The sequence below is a fragment of the Oncorhynchus keta genome, unplaced genomic scaffold (genome assembly GCF_023373465.1).
Source record: "Oncorhynchus keta strain PuntledgeMale-10-30-2019 unplaced genomic scaffold, Oket_V2 Un_contig_18689_pilon_pilon, whole genome shotgun sequence".
In the NCBI taxonomy this organism is placed as follows: domain Eukaryota; kingdom Metazoa; phylum Chordata; class Actinopteri; order Salmoniformes; family Salmonidae; genus Oncorhynchus; species Oncorhynchus keta.
The window spans coordinates 5,138-19,873 of NW_026281054.1; the positions used below are offsets into that span (position 1 = coordinate 5,138).

The 14,736-nt window shown below is 41.0% G+C and overlaps 1 long non-coding RNA gene and 1 other non-coding gene across 2 annotated transcripts; one reads left to right on the top strand and one right to left on the bottom strand.

Annotated features, from left to right (window-relative positions):
- The first annotated feature begins 1,135 nt into the window (after nt 1-1,135).
- Nucleotides 1,136-6,360, top strand: LOC118382013 (uncharacterized). Its single transcript, XR_008105445.1, has 4 exons — nt 1,136-1,150; nt 1,234-1,310; nt 1,457-1,570; nt 6,177-6,360. It is a non-coding gene; the product is annotated as an uncharacterized LOC118382013 (transcript).
- A 3,585-nt stretch (nt 6,361-9,945) lies between these two features.
- On the bottom strand, nt 9,946-14,216 carry LOC127920240 (uncharacterized). Its single transcript, XR_008105446.1, has 4 exons — nt 13,634-14,216; nt 12,723-12,804; nt 11,372-11,455; nt 9,946-11,290 (listed from the first exon to the last, which is right to left on the bottom strand). It is a non-coding gene; the product is annotated as an uncharacterized LOC127920240 (long non-coding RNA).
- Between the last annotated feature and the right edge of the window lie 520 nt (nt 14,217-14,736).

Genomic DNA, 14,736 nt, shown 5'->3' on the forward strand with positions numbered 1-14,736 from the left:
TTACAAAACATGTAGAGGTCTGTCAGTTTTATCATAGGTACACTTCAACTGTGAGAGACAATCTAAAACAAAAATCCTGAAAATCACGTTGTATGATTTAAGTCATTAATTTGCATGGGGGGGGGGGTCCAAAACAGACTGCCTGTGTAAACAGCCTAGTAAAAATGCCTTAATATGAACACAAGCTCAGTCTAGATCAATTTAACAAATGCCAGCAACACATTGATTAGTCTACATGGCTTTTATTGAGTCAGTGACTTAGGCAGCCATGAGGATCCATTCCAGAACAGAGAGTTAAGGTTTGAGAAACAGTCCCTCTGGGATGTAGCTTGTGAGTAATGACAGCAGCCATTTTAGGATTCCACCTGCTTCTCCTGGTCAATGTCTGTAGGTGAGAAGAACGGCTTAAACGGAGAGCAATAGAGAATTGTGACATCAATGTTAACTTGACAAAATTAACCACCGAAATTCAAGTTGGCATAACCATCAGAGTGCCTTAATTCAAGGTCTAGTAGTTCTGGTTGTCAACAGGTTTCATAATAAAACCAGTGGCTACTAAGGCATTGTATTTACCCTCTTTGGTAGGTAGAGTGTTCTCCTCAGTCTCAGTCTTCTTCAGTTTAGTCATGTCAAACTGAGCGATCTCACTCACATCTGGTTTGTCTGCCATTGTTGATTTGGGTTCTAATGAAACAGATTGGTGTTAAATATACAGCCAGTATGATAAAGTTCCCAGACTTGATGTGGAGTAATACTATTAGGCAAACATTTTACTGAAGTAATTCACCTGCTGACATTCTAAACCATAATGTATTGACGCACAGGCCTACCTTAAACCTCCACAGGTACTGCACCACACAAAATGGTTTGTAAATAAGGAAGGAATGAACACCTTCATTTCCGGAATCTATTTATGAGAATGGAAAGGAACGCTGATTACTAGCAGGAGGGGCCTTCTAATGTTCTAAGTGGTGGCACCTGTTCATTCACCTGTTTAACATCCAATTAGCATAGCATATCATGGTTTTTACAATAAATTACAGGTGACAGAACAGTTTTTTCTGTTAATTCCAAATCCTACAGTTGGGTGCTCACTTCATTCGGTGTTCCACAGTAGCCGATCCAATTATGCTAATTGGATGTTAAACAGGTGAATGAACAGGTGCCACCACTTAGAACATTAGAAGGCCCCTCCTGCTAGTAATCAGCGTTCCTTTCCATTCTCATAAATAGATTCCGGAAATGAAGGTGTTCATTCCTTCCTTATTTACAAACCATTTTGTGTGGTGCAGTACCTGTGGAGGTTTAAGGTAGGCCTGTGTGTCAATAGCTTATGTTTTAGACTGTCAGCAGGTGAATAACTTCAGTAAAATGTTTGCCTAATAGTAATACTCCACATCAAGTCTGGGAACTTTATCATACTGGCTGTTTATTTAACACCAATCTGTTTCATTAGAACCCAAATCAACAATGGCAGACAAACCAGATGTGAGTGAGATCGCTCAGTTTGACATGACTAAACTGAAGAAGACTGAGACTGAGGAGAAGAACACTCTACCTACCAAAGAGGGTAAATACAATTCCTTAGTAGCCACTGGTTTTATTATGAAACCTGATGGTAACTAGAACTACTAGACCTTGAATTAAGGCACTCTGATGGTTATGCCAACTTGCATTTCGGTGGTTAATTTTGTCAAGTTAACATTGATGTCACAATTCTCTATTGATGTCCGTTTAAGCCGTTCTTCTCACCTACAGTCATTGACCAGGAGAAGCAGGTGGAATCCTAAAATGGCTGCTGTCATTACTCACAAGCTACATCCCAGAGGGACTGTTTCTCAAACTTGAACTCTCTGTTCTGGAATGGATCCTCATGGCTGCCTAAGTCACTGACTCAATAAAAGCCATGTAGACTAATCAATGTGTTGCTGGCATTTGTTCAATTGATCTTGACTGAGCTTGTGTTCATATTAAGGCATTTCTACTAGGCTGTTTACACAGGCAGTCTGTTTTGGACCCCTCACATGGAAATTAATGACTTAAATCATACAATGTGATTTTTCTGGAATTTCGTTATAGATTCTGTCTCACAGTTGAAGTGTACCTATGATAAATGACAGACCTCTACGTGCTTTGTAAGTAGGAAATCCGCAGTGTGTAAAATACTTCTCCCCACTGTAGTTTCAGGCTTTTATTCTGAAAAATGATCTAGAATGATCCCATGGTCTCAGTGGATAGCAAGATGTTCTTAGATTTGTTGATGTGCACCACTGCAGCAAGACTCTTTCTCTCTCCTAATGAAAAGGCTACTGTCCAGTTGAAATATTATTTATTGTAAAAACAACCTGAGGATTGATTATAATAAACATTTGACATGTTTCTACGAACTTTACGGATACTATTTGTAATTTGTCTGCCCGTCGTGACCGCACGAGCCTGTGGATTACTAAACAAAACGTGCCAACCAAATGGAGGTTTTTGGATATAATTATCGAACACGTGTGTAACTGGGAGTCTTGTGAATACAAAAATCAAAGGTAAGTGATTAATTTGATTGCTTTTCTGACTTTCGTGACCAATCCACTTTGCAGCTAGTTGTGTAACGTTTTGTCTGAGAGCTGTCCTCACACAATCACATGGTTTGCTTTCACCGTAAAGCTTTTGAAATCTGACATGCCAGGTGGATGAACAAGCTACGCTGTGTTTTGGTATATTGCACTTGTGATTTCATAAATGTAATTTGAATTTGGCGCTCTGCAATTCACCGGCTGTTGACAAATGATCCCGTTGAAGGAATGGGTGCGTCAAGAATTAAACAACTTGATTTTGAAGAGACAGGTCCACATTGGGAAGTGATCAATAGATGAATAGGAAATGACATTGAAAAATGTTATTTCAGTTGTCTGTGTTCCCCATCCTGTATCAAATCAAATGTATTTATATAGCCCTTCGTACATCAGCTGATATCTCAATGTGCTGTACAGAAACCCAGCCTAAAACCCCAAACAGCAAGCAATGCAGGTGTAGAAGCACGGTGGCTAGGAAAAACTCCCTAGAAAGGCCAAAACCTAGGAAGAAACCTAGAGGAACCAGGCTATGTGGGGTGGCCAGTCCTCTTCTGGCTGTGCCGGGTGGAGATTATAACAGAACATGTTGAAATGTTCATAAATGACCAGCATGGTCCAATAATAAGGCAGAACAGTTGAAACTGGAGCAGCAGCACGGCCAGGTGGACTGGGGACAGCAAGGAGTCATGTCAGGTAGTCCTGAGGCATGATCCTAGGGCTCAGGTCCTCAGAGAGAGAGAGAATTAGAGAGCACACAGGACACCGAATAGGACCGGGCCTGACAAAGGATACTGTACTGTCTTTAGTCATCATATAGAGTCTGTTCCCCCATCCTGTACTGTCTATAGTCTGTTCCCCCTCCTGTACTGTCTATAGTCTGTTCCCCACTCCTGTACTGTCTATAGTCTGTTCCCCCATCCTGTACTGTCTATAGTCTGTTCCCCCATCCTGTACTGTCTATAGTCTGTTCCCCCATCCTGTACTGTCTATAGTCTGTTCCCCCATCCTGTACTGTCTATAGTCTGTTCCCCCTCCTGTACTGTCTATAGTCTGTTCCCACTCCTGTACTGTCTATAGTCTGTTCCCCATCCTGTACTGTCTATAGTCTGTTCCCCATCCTGTACTGTCTATAGTCTGTTCCCACTCCTGTACTGTCTATAGTCTGTTCCCCCTCCTGTACTGTCTATAGTCTGTTCCCCCATCCTGTACTGTCTATAGTCTGTTCCCCATCCTGTACTGTCTATAGTCTGTTCCCCATCCTGTACTGTCTATAGTCATACATCTGCAAGTGTACAATATGCACTTAACACATGTGTCAGAACAATACTGATACAGTTTCTATATACCATCTTTGGTCAGTTAGCTGGATAATACTGATACAGTAGCTTTATACCATCTTTGATCAGCTAGCTGGATAATACTGATATAGTAGCTTTATACCATCTTTGGTCAGTTAGCTGGATAATACTGATACAGTAGCTTTATACCATCTTTGGTCAGTTAGCTGGATAATACTGATACAGTAGCTTTATACCATCTTTGATCAGCTAGCTGGATAATACTGATACAGTAGCTTTATACCATCTTTGATCAGTTAGCTGGATAATACTGATACAGTAGCTTTATACCATCTTTGTCAGTTAGCTCATAATACTGATACAGTAGCTTTATACCATCTTTGATCAGCTAGCTGGATAATACTGATACTAGCTTTATACCATCTTTGATCAGTTAGCTGGATAATACTGATACAGTAGCTTTATACCATCTTTGATCAGCTAGCTGGATAATACTGATACAGTAGCTTTATACCATCTTTGATCAGTTAGCTGGATAATACTGATAAAGTAGCTTTATACCATCTTTGATCAGCTAGCTGGATAATACTGATACAGTAGCTTTATACCATCTTTGATCAGTTAGCTGGATAATACTGATACAGTAGCTTTATACCATCTTTGATCAGCTAGCTGGATAATACTGATACAGTAGCTTTATACCATCTTTGATCAGTTAGCTGGATAATACTGATAAAGTAGCTTTATACCATCTTTGATCAGCTAGCTGGATAATACTGATACAGTAGCTTTATACCATCTTTGATCAGCTAGCTGGATAATACTGATACAGTAGCTATATACCATCTTCGATCAGCTAGCTGGATAATACTGAAACAGTAGCTATATACCATCTTTGATCAGCTAGCTGGATAATACTGATACAGTAGCTTTATACCATCTTTGATCAGCTAGCTGGATAATACTGAAACAGTAGCTATATACCATCTTTGATCAGCTAGCTGGATAATACTGAAACAGTAGCTTTATACCATCTCTGGCCAGCTAGCTTTTGTTTGCTACTCTTATTGTTGGCTATTCCAACATTACATGTTGCCACATATTCTACATTGAAGCCAGTGACATAGAAGCCTTGTCAATACCAGCTCGAGAATGACGACTGGGCATGATGATGTTTTGACTGTATACAGATTGTTGGAAATACAGTCATGTTGATATTATATTTACAGTGACAACAAACACACAACAACACAGAGTGCTCTGACTGAATGAATGTTTCACGTCGCGGTTTTAAACCCAACAGTCGCTAAATCAAACTGTTACATCCGTTGTAACAAATGTACACTTAACAGGGGATAATTTTGGTCACGTTTACGTCTTGACGTTCTGCTCTCACACGGAGTCTCCAGTTCGGTTCTTTCCGTATTCAGCCGCGTTATGAATCCGAGCCAACTCCCAGGCCTGCCTTCTGATTGGCTCTGGTCATTTTTAAAGACACGTAATGTTTTTTTTATTTTTTTTTATCTATCTTTTAAATGTTGATGCAAACAAAACCGAATCGTCGATCAAATGAGCTTGAGAAAAAATGTGCATGGTTTTTACAATAAATTGCAGGTGACAGAACAGTTTTTTTATGTTAATTCAAAATCCTACAGTTGGGTGCTCACTTCATTCGGTGTTCCACAGTAGCCGATACAATTATGCTAATTGGATGTTAAACAGGTGAATGAACAGGTGCCACCACTTAGAACATTAGAAGGCCCCTCCTGCTAGTAATCAGCGTTCCTTTCCATTCTCATAAATAGATTCCGGAAATGAAGGTGTTCATTCCTTCCTTATTTACAAACCATTTTGTGTGGTGCAGTACCTGTGGAGGTTTAAGGTAGGCCTGTGCTTCAATAGCTTATGTTTTATACTGTCAGTAGGTGAATAACTTCAGTAAAATATTTGCCTAATAGTATTACTCCACATCAAGTCTGGGAACTTTATCATACTGGCTGTTTATTTAACACCAATCTGTTTCATTAGAACCCAAATCAACAATGGCAGACAAACCAGATGTGAGTGAGATCGCTCAGTTTGACATGACTAAACTGAAGAAGACTGAGACTGAGGAGAAGAACACTCTACCTACCAAAGAGGGTAAATACAATGCCTTAGTAGCCACTGGTTTTACTATGAAACCTGTTGGTAACTAGAACTACTAGACCTTGAATTAAGGCACTCTGATTTATGTGAACTTAGCTGCTTAACTTTGTCACGTTAGCATTGATACAGTAGTCTGTTTTTAAGCCGTTCTTCTCACCTACAGTCATTGACCAGGAGAAGCAGGTGGAATCCTAAAATGGCTGTCATTACTCACAAGCTACATCCCAGAGGGACTGTTTCTCAAACCTGAACTCTCTGTTCTGGAATGGATCCTCATGGCTGCCTAAGTCACTGACTCAATAAAAGCCATGTAGACTAATCAATGTGTTGCTGGCATTTGTTCAATTCATCTTGACTGACCTCATATTATGGCTGTTTACACAGGCAGTCTGTTTTGGACCCCCCAATGCAAATTGATTACTTAAATCATAAATGATTTTCTGTATGTTTGTTATAGATTCCGTTTCACGGTTGATGTGTACCTATGATAAAAAATGTCAGACCTCTACATGCTTTGTAAGTAGGAAAATCAGCAGTGTGTAAAATACTTCTCCCCACTGTAGTTTCAGGCTTTTATTCTGAAAAATGAGCTAGAATGATCACATGGTGTCAGTGGATAGCCAGATGTCCTTAGATTTGTTCATGCGTGCACCACTGCAGCAAGGCCTCTCTCTCTCTCTCTCTCTCCTGTTGAAAAAGCTACCATCCGGTTGAAATATTATTTATTGTAAAAACATGAGGATTGATTATAATAAACATTTGACATGTTTCTACGAACTTAAATTCCAAATAGTATCCGTTATCTGCTTGTCGTAACCGCACGAGCCTGTGGATTACTAAACAAAATGCGCCAACCAAATGCAGTGTTTAAAATGTTTTTTTTTAATATAAATCTTTATTTAATGTGTTTTAACGTTGTCTTGTGACTACAAAAATCAAAGGTAAGTGAGTCATTTTATTGCTTTTCTGACTTTTGTGACCAATCTACTTTTGCTGCTTAATGTTTTGTCTGCTGAGAGCTGTCCTCACAATCACATGGTTTGCTTTCACCGTAAAGCTTTTTTGAAATCTGACATGCCAGGTGGATGAACAACAAGCGACGCTGTGTTTTGGTATATTGCACTTGTGATTTCTTAAATGTAATTTGAATTTGGTGCTCTGCAATTCACCGGCTGACAAATGATCCCGTTGAAGGAATGGGTGCGTCAAGAATTAACACATCTTCATTTTGAAGAGCCAAAAGTTGTTTTTGTGTGTTATTGCTGATGTTACAATGATTAATGGAAAATCCAAAGACCGAATAGTTTTTTTTTACGGTGAAAGCAAACCATGTGATTCAGCCCTCTGCCTTACTGCTGTGTGATAGTGTTGTCAGCCAGCCTTCTGCCAGATGATAGTGTTGTCAGCCAGCCTTCTGCCAGATGATAGTGTTGTCAGCCAGCCCTCTGCCAGATGATAGTGTTGTCAGCCAGCCCTCTGCCAGATGATAGTGTTGTCAGCCAGCCCTCTGCCAGATAATAAAGTGTTGTCAGCCAGCCCTCTGCCAGATGATAGTGTTGTGCCAGCCCTCTGCCTGCCAGCCCTCTGCCAGATGATAGTGTTGTCAGCCAGCCCTCTGCCAGATGATAGTGTTGTCAGCCAGCCCTCTGCCAGATGATAGTAGATTGGAAATGATAGTGTGTCAGCCAGCCCTCTGCCAGATGATAGTGTTTAGCCAAACCATTCTGCCAGATGATAGTGTTGTCAGCCAGCCCTCTGCCAGATGATAGTGTTGTCAGCCAGCCAGCCCTCTGCCAGATGATAGTGTTGTCAGCCAGCCAGCCCTCTGCCAGATGATAGTGTTGTCAGCCAGCCCTCTGCCAGATGATAGTGTTGTCAGCCAGCCAGCCCTCTGCCAGATGATAGTGTTGTCAGCCAGCCAGCCCTCTGCCAGATGATAGTGTTGTCAGCCAGCCAGCCCTTGCCTCAGCCCTCTGCCAGATGATAGTGTTGTCAGCCAGCCCTCTGCCATGATAAAGCCAGCCTTCTGCCAGAGATAGTGTTGTCAGCCAGCCCTCTGCCAGATGAAGTCAGCCAGCCCTCTGCCAGAAATAGTGTTGTCAGCCAGCCCTCTGCCAGATGATAGTGTTTCAGCCAGCCCTCTGCCAGATGATAGTGTTGTCAGCCAGCCCTCTGCCTACCAGCCCTCTGCCAGATTAAGGCACTCTGCCAGATGATAGTGTTGTCAGCCAGCCCTCTGCCAGATGATAGTGTTGTCAGCCAGCCCTCTGCCAGATGATAGTGTTGTCAGCCATCTGCCAGATGATATTGCTGTCAGCCAGCCCTCTGCCAGATGATTGTTTCAGCCAGCCCCTGCCAGACAGTGTTGAGCCAGCCCTCTGCCAGATGATAGTGTTGTCAGCCAGCCCTCTGCCAGATGATAAAATGTCAGCAGCTGCCATTAGTGTTGTCAAGCTACATCCCTCTGGACTGTTTGTCACCAACCCTCTGTTACTGCTGAATGTGATCCTGTTGTCTGCCAGTCACTGATCAGTGTTAAGCCAGCCCTCTGCCAGATGATAGTGTTGTCAGCCAGCCCTCTGCCAGATGATAGTGTTGTCAGCCAGCCCTCTGCCAGATGATAGTGTTGTTCAGCCAGCCCTCTGCCAGATGGTGTTGTCAGCCAGCCCTCTGCCAGATGCAGTCTGTTTCAGCCAGCCCTCTGCCAGATGATAGTGTTGTCAGCCAGCCCTCTAAATATAGCCTTCTGCCAGATGATTTTCTGCCAGCCTTTGCCAGATGATAGTGTTGTCAGCCAGCCTTCTGCCAGATGATGTGTGCCACCTCTGCCAAAAAGTGTTGTCAGCCAGACCTGCCAGATGATTGTTGTCAGCCAGCCTCTGCCAGATGTAAAGTGTTGTCCCACTGTCTGCCAGATGCTTTTCAGCCAGCCCTCTGCCAGATGAAGTGTTGAGCCAGCCCTCTGCCAGACATAGTGTTGTCAGTGGATCTGCCAGATGATAGTGTTGTCAGCCAGCCTTCTGCCAGATGATACCACTGCCAGATGATAGGTCTCCAGCCTTCTGCCAGATGATAGTGTTGCCAGCCTTCTCCTGATGAAAAAGCCCATCCTGCCAGATATTATTTATTGTAAAAACTGCCAGATTAGTGTTGTCAGCCATGCCAGAATAAACATTTGCCAGATGATATGTTTCAGCGAAGCCCTCTGCCAGATTAAGCCATGCCAGATATAGTGTTGTCAGCCAGCCCCTGCCAGATGATAGTGATTACTGCCAGAAATGTCAGCCAACCAAATGCAGTGTTTCAAAAGCCCTCTTTTTTATATAAAGTGTTTCATTTAAGTTTTAACGATAGTCTTGTGCCAGCCCTCAAAGATCAAAGGTAAGTGAGTCATTTTATTGCTTTTCAGAGCTTTCTGACAGATCTAGTTTTGCCCTCTGCCAGATTAATGTTTTGCCCTCTGCCAGATGAGAGTGTTGTCAGCCAGCCCAATCACATGGTAGTGTTTCACCGCCCTCTGCCAGATGATAGTGTTGTCAGCCAGCCCTCTGCCAGATGATAGTGTTGTCAGCAAGCCCTCTGCCTGTAGTTTTGTCAGCCATATTGCCACTTGTGATTTCAGCCAGCCTTTAAATGATAGTGTTGCAAGCCTTCTGCCAGATTCACAGCCTGCCAGACAAAGCCTTCCCAAGGAATGTTGCCAGCCTTCTGCCAGATGATAGTGTTGTCAGCCAGCCCTCTCAGATTTTTCAGCCAGCCCTCTGCCAAAAGTGTTGTCAGCCAGCCCTCTTTGTGTGTTATTGCCTGATGTTAGTGTTGTCAGATTAAGATGAATCAAAGACCTTCTGCCAAATGATATTTGCCATTACCATGAAAGTTGCCAGAAAGCCAGATGATAGTGTTGCCAGCCTTCTGCCTGCTGTGTTGCCAGCCCTCTGCCAGATGATAGTGTTGTCAGCCAGCCCTCTGCCAGATGATAAAGTGTTGTCAGCCAGCCCTCTGCCAGATGATAGTGTTGTCAGCCAGCCCTCTGCCAGATGATAGTGTTGTCAGCCAGCCCTCTGCCAGATAGTGTTGTCAGCCAGCCCTCTGCCAGATAATAAAGTGTTGTCAGCCAGCCCTCTGCCCTACTGTTGTGTTCAGATGATAAAGCTTTGTCAGCCAGCACTCTGCCAGATGATAAAGTGTTGTCAGCCAGCCCTCTGCCTGATGATAGTGTTGTCAGCCAGCACTCTGCCTGATGATAGTGTTGTCAGCCAGCACTCTGCCAGATGATAGTGTTGTCAGCCAGCCCTCTGCCCTACTGCTGTGTGCAGATGATAAAGCGTTGTCAGCCAGCCCTCTGCCAGATAATATAGTGTTGTCAGCCAGCCCTCTGCCCTACTGCTGTGTGCAGATAATAAAGCTTTGTCAGCCAGCCCTCTGCCAGATAATATAGTGTTGTCAGCCAGCCCTCTGCCTTACTGCTGTGTGCATATACCAAAACACAGCGTAGCTTGTTGTTCATCCACCTGGCATGTCATGTTTCAAAAAAGCTTTGCGGTGAACGCAAACCATACTATACCCAGAGCCCTAAGCCATTGTGTTCCTATGACTCAACTCGCACCAGTTGACTGCCTTCACCTCTGTCACCATATCAGCTTTACACACACACACACTAGGTTTGCCAAGTGTCACAATGGCTTCATACCTTATTCCAATAAAAGGTGTGGTGGTACATTATAAAAAGCAGGATGTATATTATATATATCCATATTTCCTAAATCCTTTGAGGGAAGTTTGTCTATATTTACAATGGCTGACTTCAAACACACGAGATGCAGCCCAGCTTGTTGGCCTACATCCAATCTCCTGTATTTCCTCCTTAAAAGGATAGTGCCACATTTTGGCAATTAATAAACCCTTTTCCTACTTACCCAGAATAACTCATGGATAACATAAATAAACCCTTTTCCTACTTACCCAGAGTCAGATTAACATGAATAAACCCTTTTCCTACTTACCCAGAGTCAGATTAACATTAATAAACCCTTTTCCTACTATACCCAGAGTCAGATTAACATGAATAAACCCTTTTCCTACTATACCCAGTCAGATTAACATTAATAAACCCTTTTCCTACTATACCCAGAGTCAGATTAACATGAATAAACCCTTTTCCTACTATACCCAGTCAGATTAACATTAATAAACCCTTTTCCTACTTACCCAGAGTCAGATTAACATGAATAAACCCTTTTCCTACTATACCCAGAGTCAGATTAACATGAATAAACCCTTTCCTACTTACCCAGAGTCAGATTAACATGAATAAACCCTTTTCCTACTATACCCAGAGTCAGATTAACATTAATAAACCTTTTCCTACTATACCCAGAGTCAGATTAACATTAATAAACCCTTTTCCTACTATACCCAGAGTCAGATTAACATTAATAAACCCTTTTCCTACTATACCCAGTCAGATTAACATGAATAAACCCTTTTCCTACTTACCCAGAGTCAGATTAACATGAATAAACCCTGTTTCCTACTATACCCAGAGTCAGATTAACATGAATAAACCTGTTTCCTACTATACCCAGTCAGATGAACATAAATAAACCCTTTTCCTACTATACCCAGAGTCAGATTAACACGAATAAACCCTTTTCCTACTATACCCAGAGTCAGATTAACATGAATAAACCCTTTTCCTACTATACCCAGTCAGATTAACATGAATAAACCCTTTTCCTACTTACCCAGAGCCAGATTAACATGAATAAACCCTTTTCCTACTATACCCAGAGCCAGATTAACACGAATAAACCCTTTCCCTACTATACCCAGAGTCAGATTAACATTAATAAACCCTTGTCCTACTTACCCAGAGTCAGATTAACATTAATAAACCATTTTCCTACTATACCCAGTGTCAGATTAACATGAATAAACCCTTGTCCTACTTGCCCAGAGTCAGATTAACATGAATAAACCCTTTTCCTACTATACCCAGAGTCAGATTAACATGAATAAACCCTTTTTCTACTTACCCAGAGCCAGATTAACATGAATAAACCCTTTTCCTACTATACCCAGTCAGATTAACATGAATAAACCCTTTTCCTACTATACCCAGAGTCAGATTAACATGAATAAACCCTTTTCCTACTATACCCAGAGTCAGATTAACATGAATAAACCCTTTTCCTACTATACCCAGAGTCAGATTAACATGAATAAACCCTTTTCCTACTATACCCAGTCAGATTAACACGAATAAAGTCCTACTTACCCAGTCAGATTAACATGAATAAACCCTTTTCCTACTTACCCAGAGTCAGATTAACATGAATAAACCCTTTTCCTACTATACCCAGAGTCAGATTAACATGAATAAACCCTTGTCCTACTTACCCAGTCAGATTAACATGAATAAACCCTTTCCTACTTACCCAGAGTCAGATTAACATGAATAAACCCTTTTCCTACTATACCCAGTCAGATTAACATGAATAAACCCTTTTCCTACTTACCCAGAGTCAGATTAACATGAATAAACCTGTTTCCTACTTACCCAGAGTCAGATTAACGTGAATAAACCCTTTTCCTACTTACCCAGAGTCAGATTAACATGAATAAACCTGTTTCCTACTATACCCAGAGTCAGATTAACATGAATAAACCCTGTTTCCTACTATACCCAGTCAGATTAACATGAATAAACCTTTTCCTACTATACCCAGAGTCAGATTAACATGAATAAACCCTTTTCCTACTTACCCAGAGTCAGATTAACATGAATAAACCTGTTTCCTACTATACCCAGAGTCAGATTAACATGAATAAACCTTTTCCTACTATACCCAGAGTCAGATTAACATGAATAAACCCTTTTCCTACTATACCCAGTCAGATTAACATGAATAAACCCTTTTCCTACTTACCCAGAGTCAGATTAACATGAATAAACCCTTTTCCTACTATACCCAGAGTCAGATTAACATGAATAAACCCTTTTCCTACTTACCCAGAGTCAGATTAACATGAATAAACCCTTTTCCTACTATACCCAGAGTCAGATTAACATAACATGAATAAACCTTTTCCTACTATACCCAGTCAGATTAACATGAATAAACCCTTGTCCTACTATACCCAGAGTCAGATTAACATAAATAAACCCTTTTCCTACTATACCCAGAGTCAGATTAACTTGAATAAACCATTTTCCTACTATACCCAGTCAGATTAACATTAATAAACCCTTTTCCTACTATACCCAGAGTCAGATTAACATGAATAAACCCTTGTCCTACTTACCCAGAGTCAGATTAACATGAATAAACCCTTTTCCTACTATACCCAGAGTCAGATTAACATGAATAAACCCTTGTCCTACTTACCCAGAGTCAGATTAACATGAATAAACCCTTTTCCTACTTACCCAGAGTCAGATTAACATGAATAAACCCTTTTCCTACTTACCCAGAGTCAGATTAACATGAATAAACCCTTTTCCTACTATACCCAGAGTCAGATTAACATGAATAAACCCTTTTCCTACTATACCCAGTCAGATTAACATTAATAAACCCTTTTCCTACTATACCCAGAGTCAGATTAACATGAATAAACCCTTTTCCTACTATACCCAGAGTCAGATTAACATGAATAAACCCTTTTCCTACTATACCCAGAGTCAGATTAACATGAATAAACCCTTTTCCTACTATACCCAGAGTCAGATTAACATGAATAAACCCTTTTCCTACTATACCCAGAGTCAGATTAACATGAATAAACCCTTTTCCTACTATACCCAGTCAGATTAACATGAATAAACCCTTTTCCTACTATACCCAGAGTCAGATTAACATGAATAAACCCTTTTCCTACTATACCCAGTCAGATTAACATGAATAAACCCTTTTCCTACTATACCCAGAGTCAGATTAACATGAATAAACCCTTTTCCTACTATACCCAGAGTCAGATTAACATGAATAAACCCTTTTCCTACTATACCCAGAGTCAGATTAACATGAATAAACCCTTTTCCTACTATACCCAGAGTCAGATTAACATGAATAAACCCTTTTCCTACTATACCCAGAGTCAGATTAACATGAATAAACCCTTTTCCTACTATACCCAGAGTCAGATTAACATGAATAAACCCTTTTCCTACTATACCCAGTCAGATTAACATTAATAAACCCTTTTCCTACTGAATAAACCCTTTTCCCAGAGTCAGATTAACATGAATAAACCCTTTTCCTACTATACCCAGAGTCAGATTAACATTAATAAACCCTTTTCCTACTTACCCAGAGTCAGATTAACATGAATAAACCCTTTTCCTACTATACCCAGAGTCAGATTAACATAAATAAACCCTTTTCCTACTATACCCAGAGTCAGATTTAACATAATAAACCCTTTTCCTACTTACCCAGAGTCAGATTAACATGAATAAACCCTTTTCCTACTATACCCAGAGTCAGATTAACATGAATAAACCCTTTTCCTACTATACCCAGAGTCAGATTAACATGAATAAACCCTTTTCCTATTTACCCAGAGTCAGATTAACATTAATAAACCCTTTTCCTACTATACCCAGTCATTTTTTCCTACTATACCCAGAGTCAGATTAACATGAATAAACCCTTTTCCTAGGCTATACCCAGAGTCAGATTAACATGAATAAACACCTGATTCATAGTGGTCAGATAACA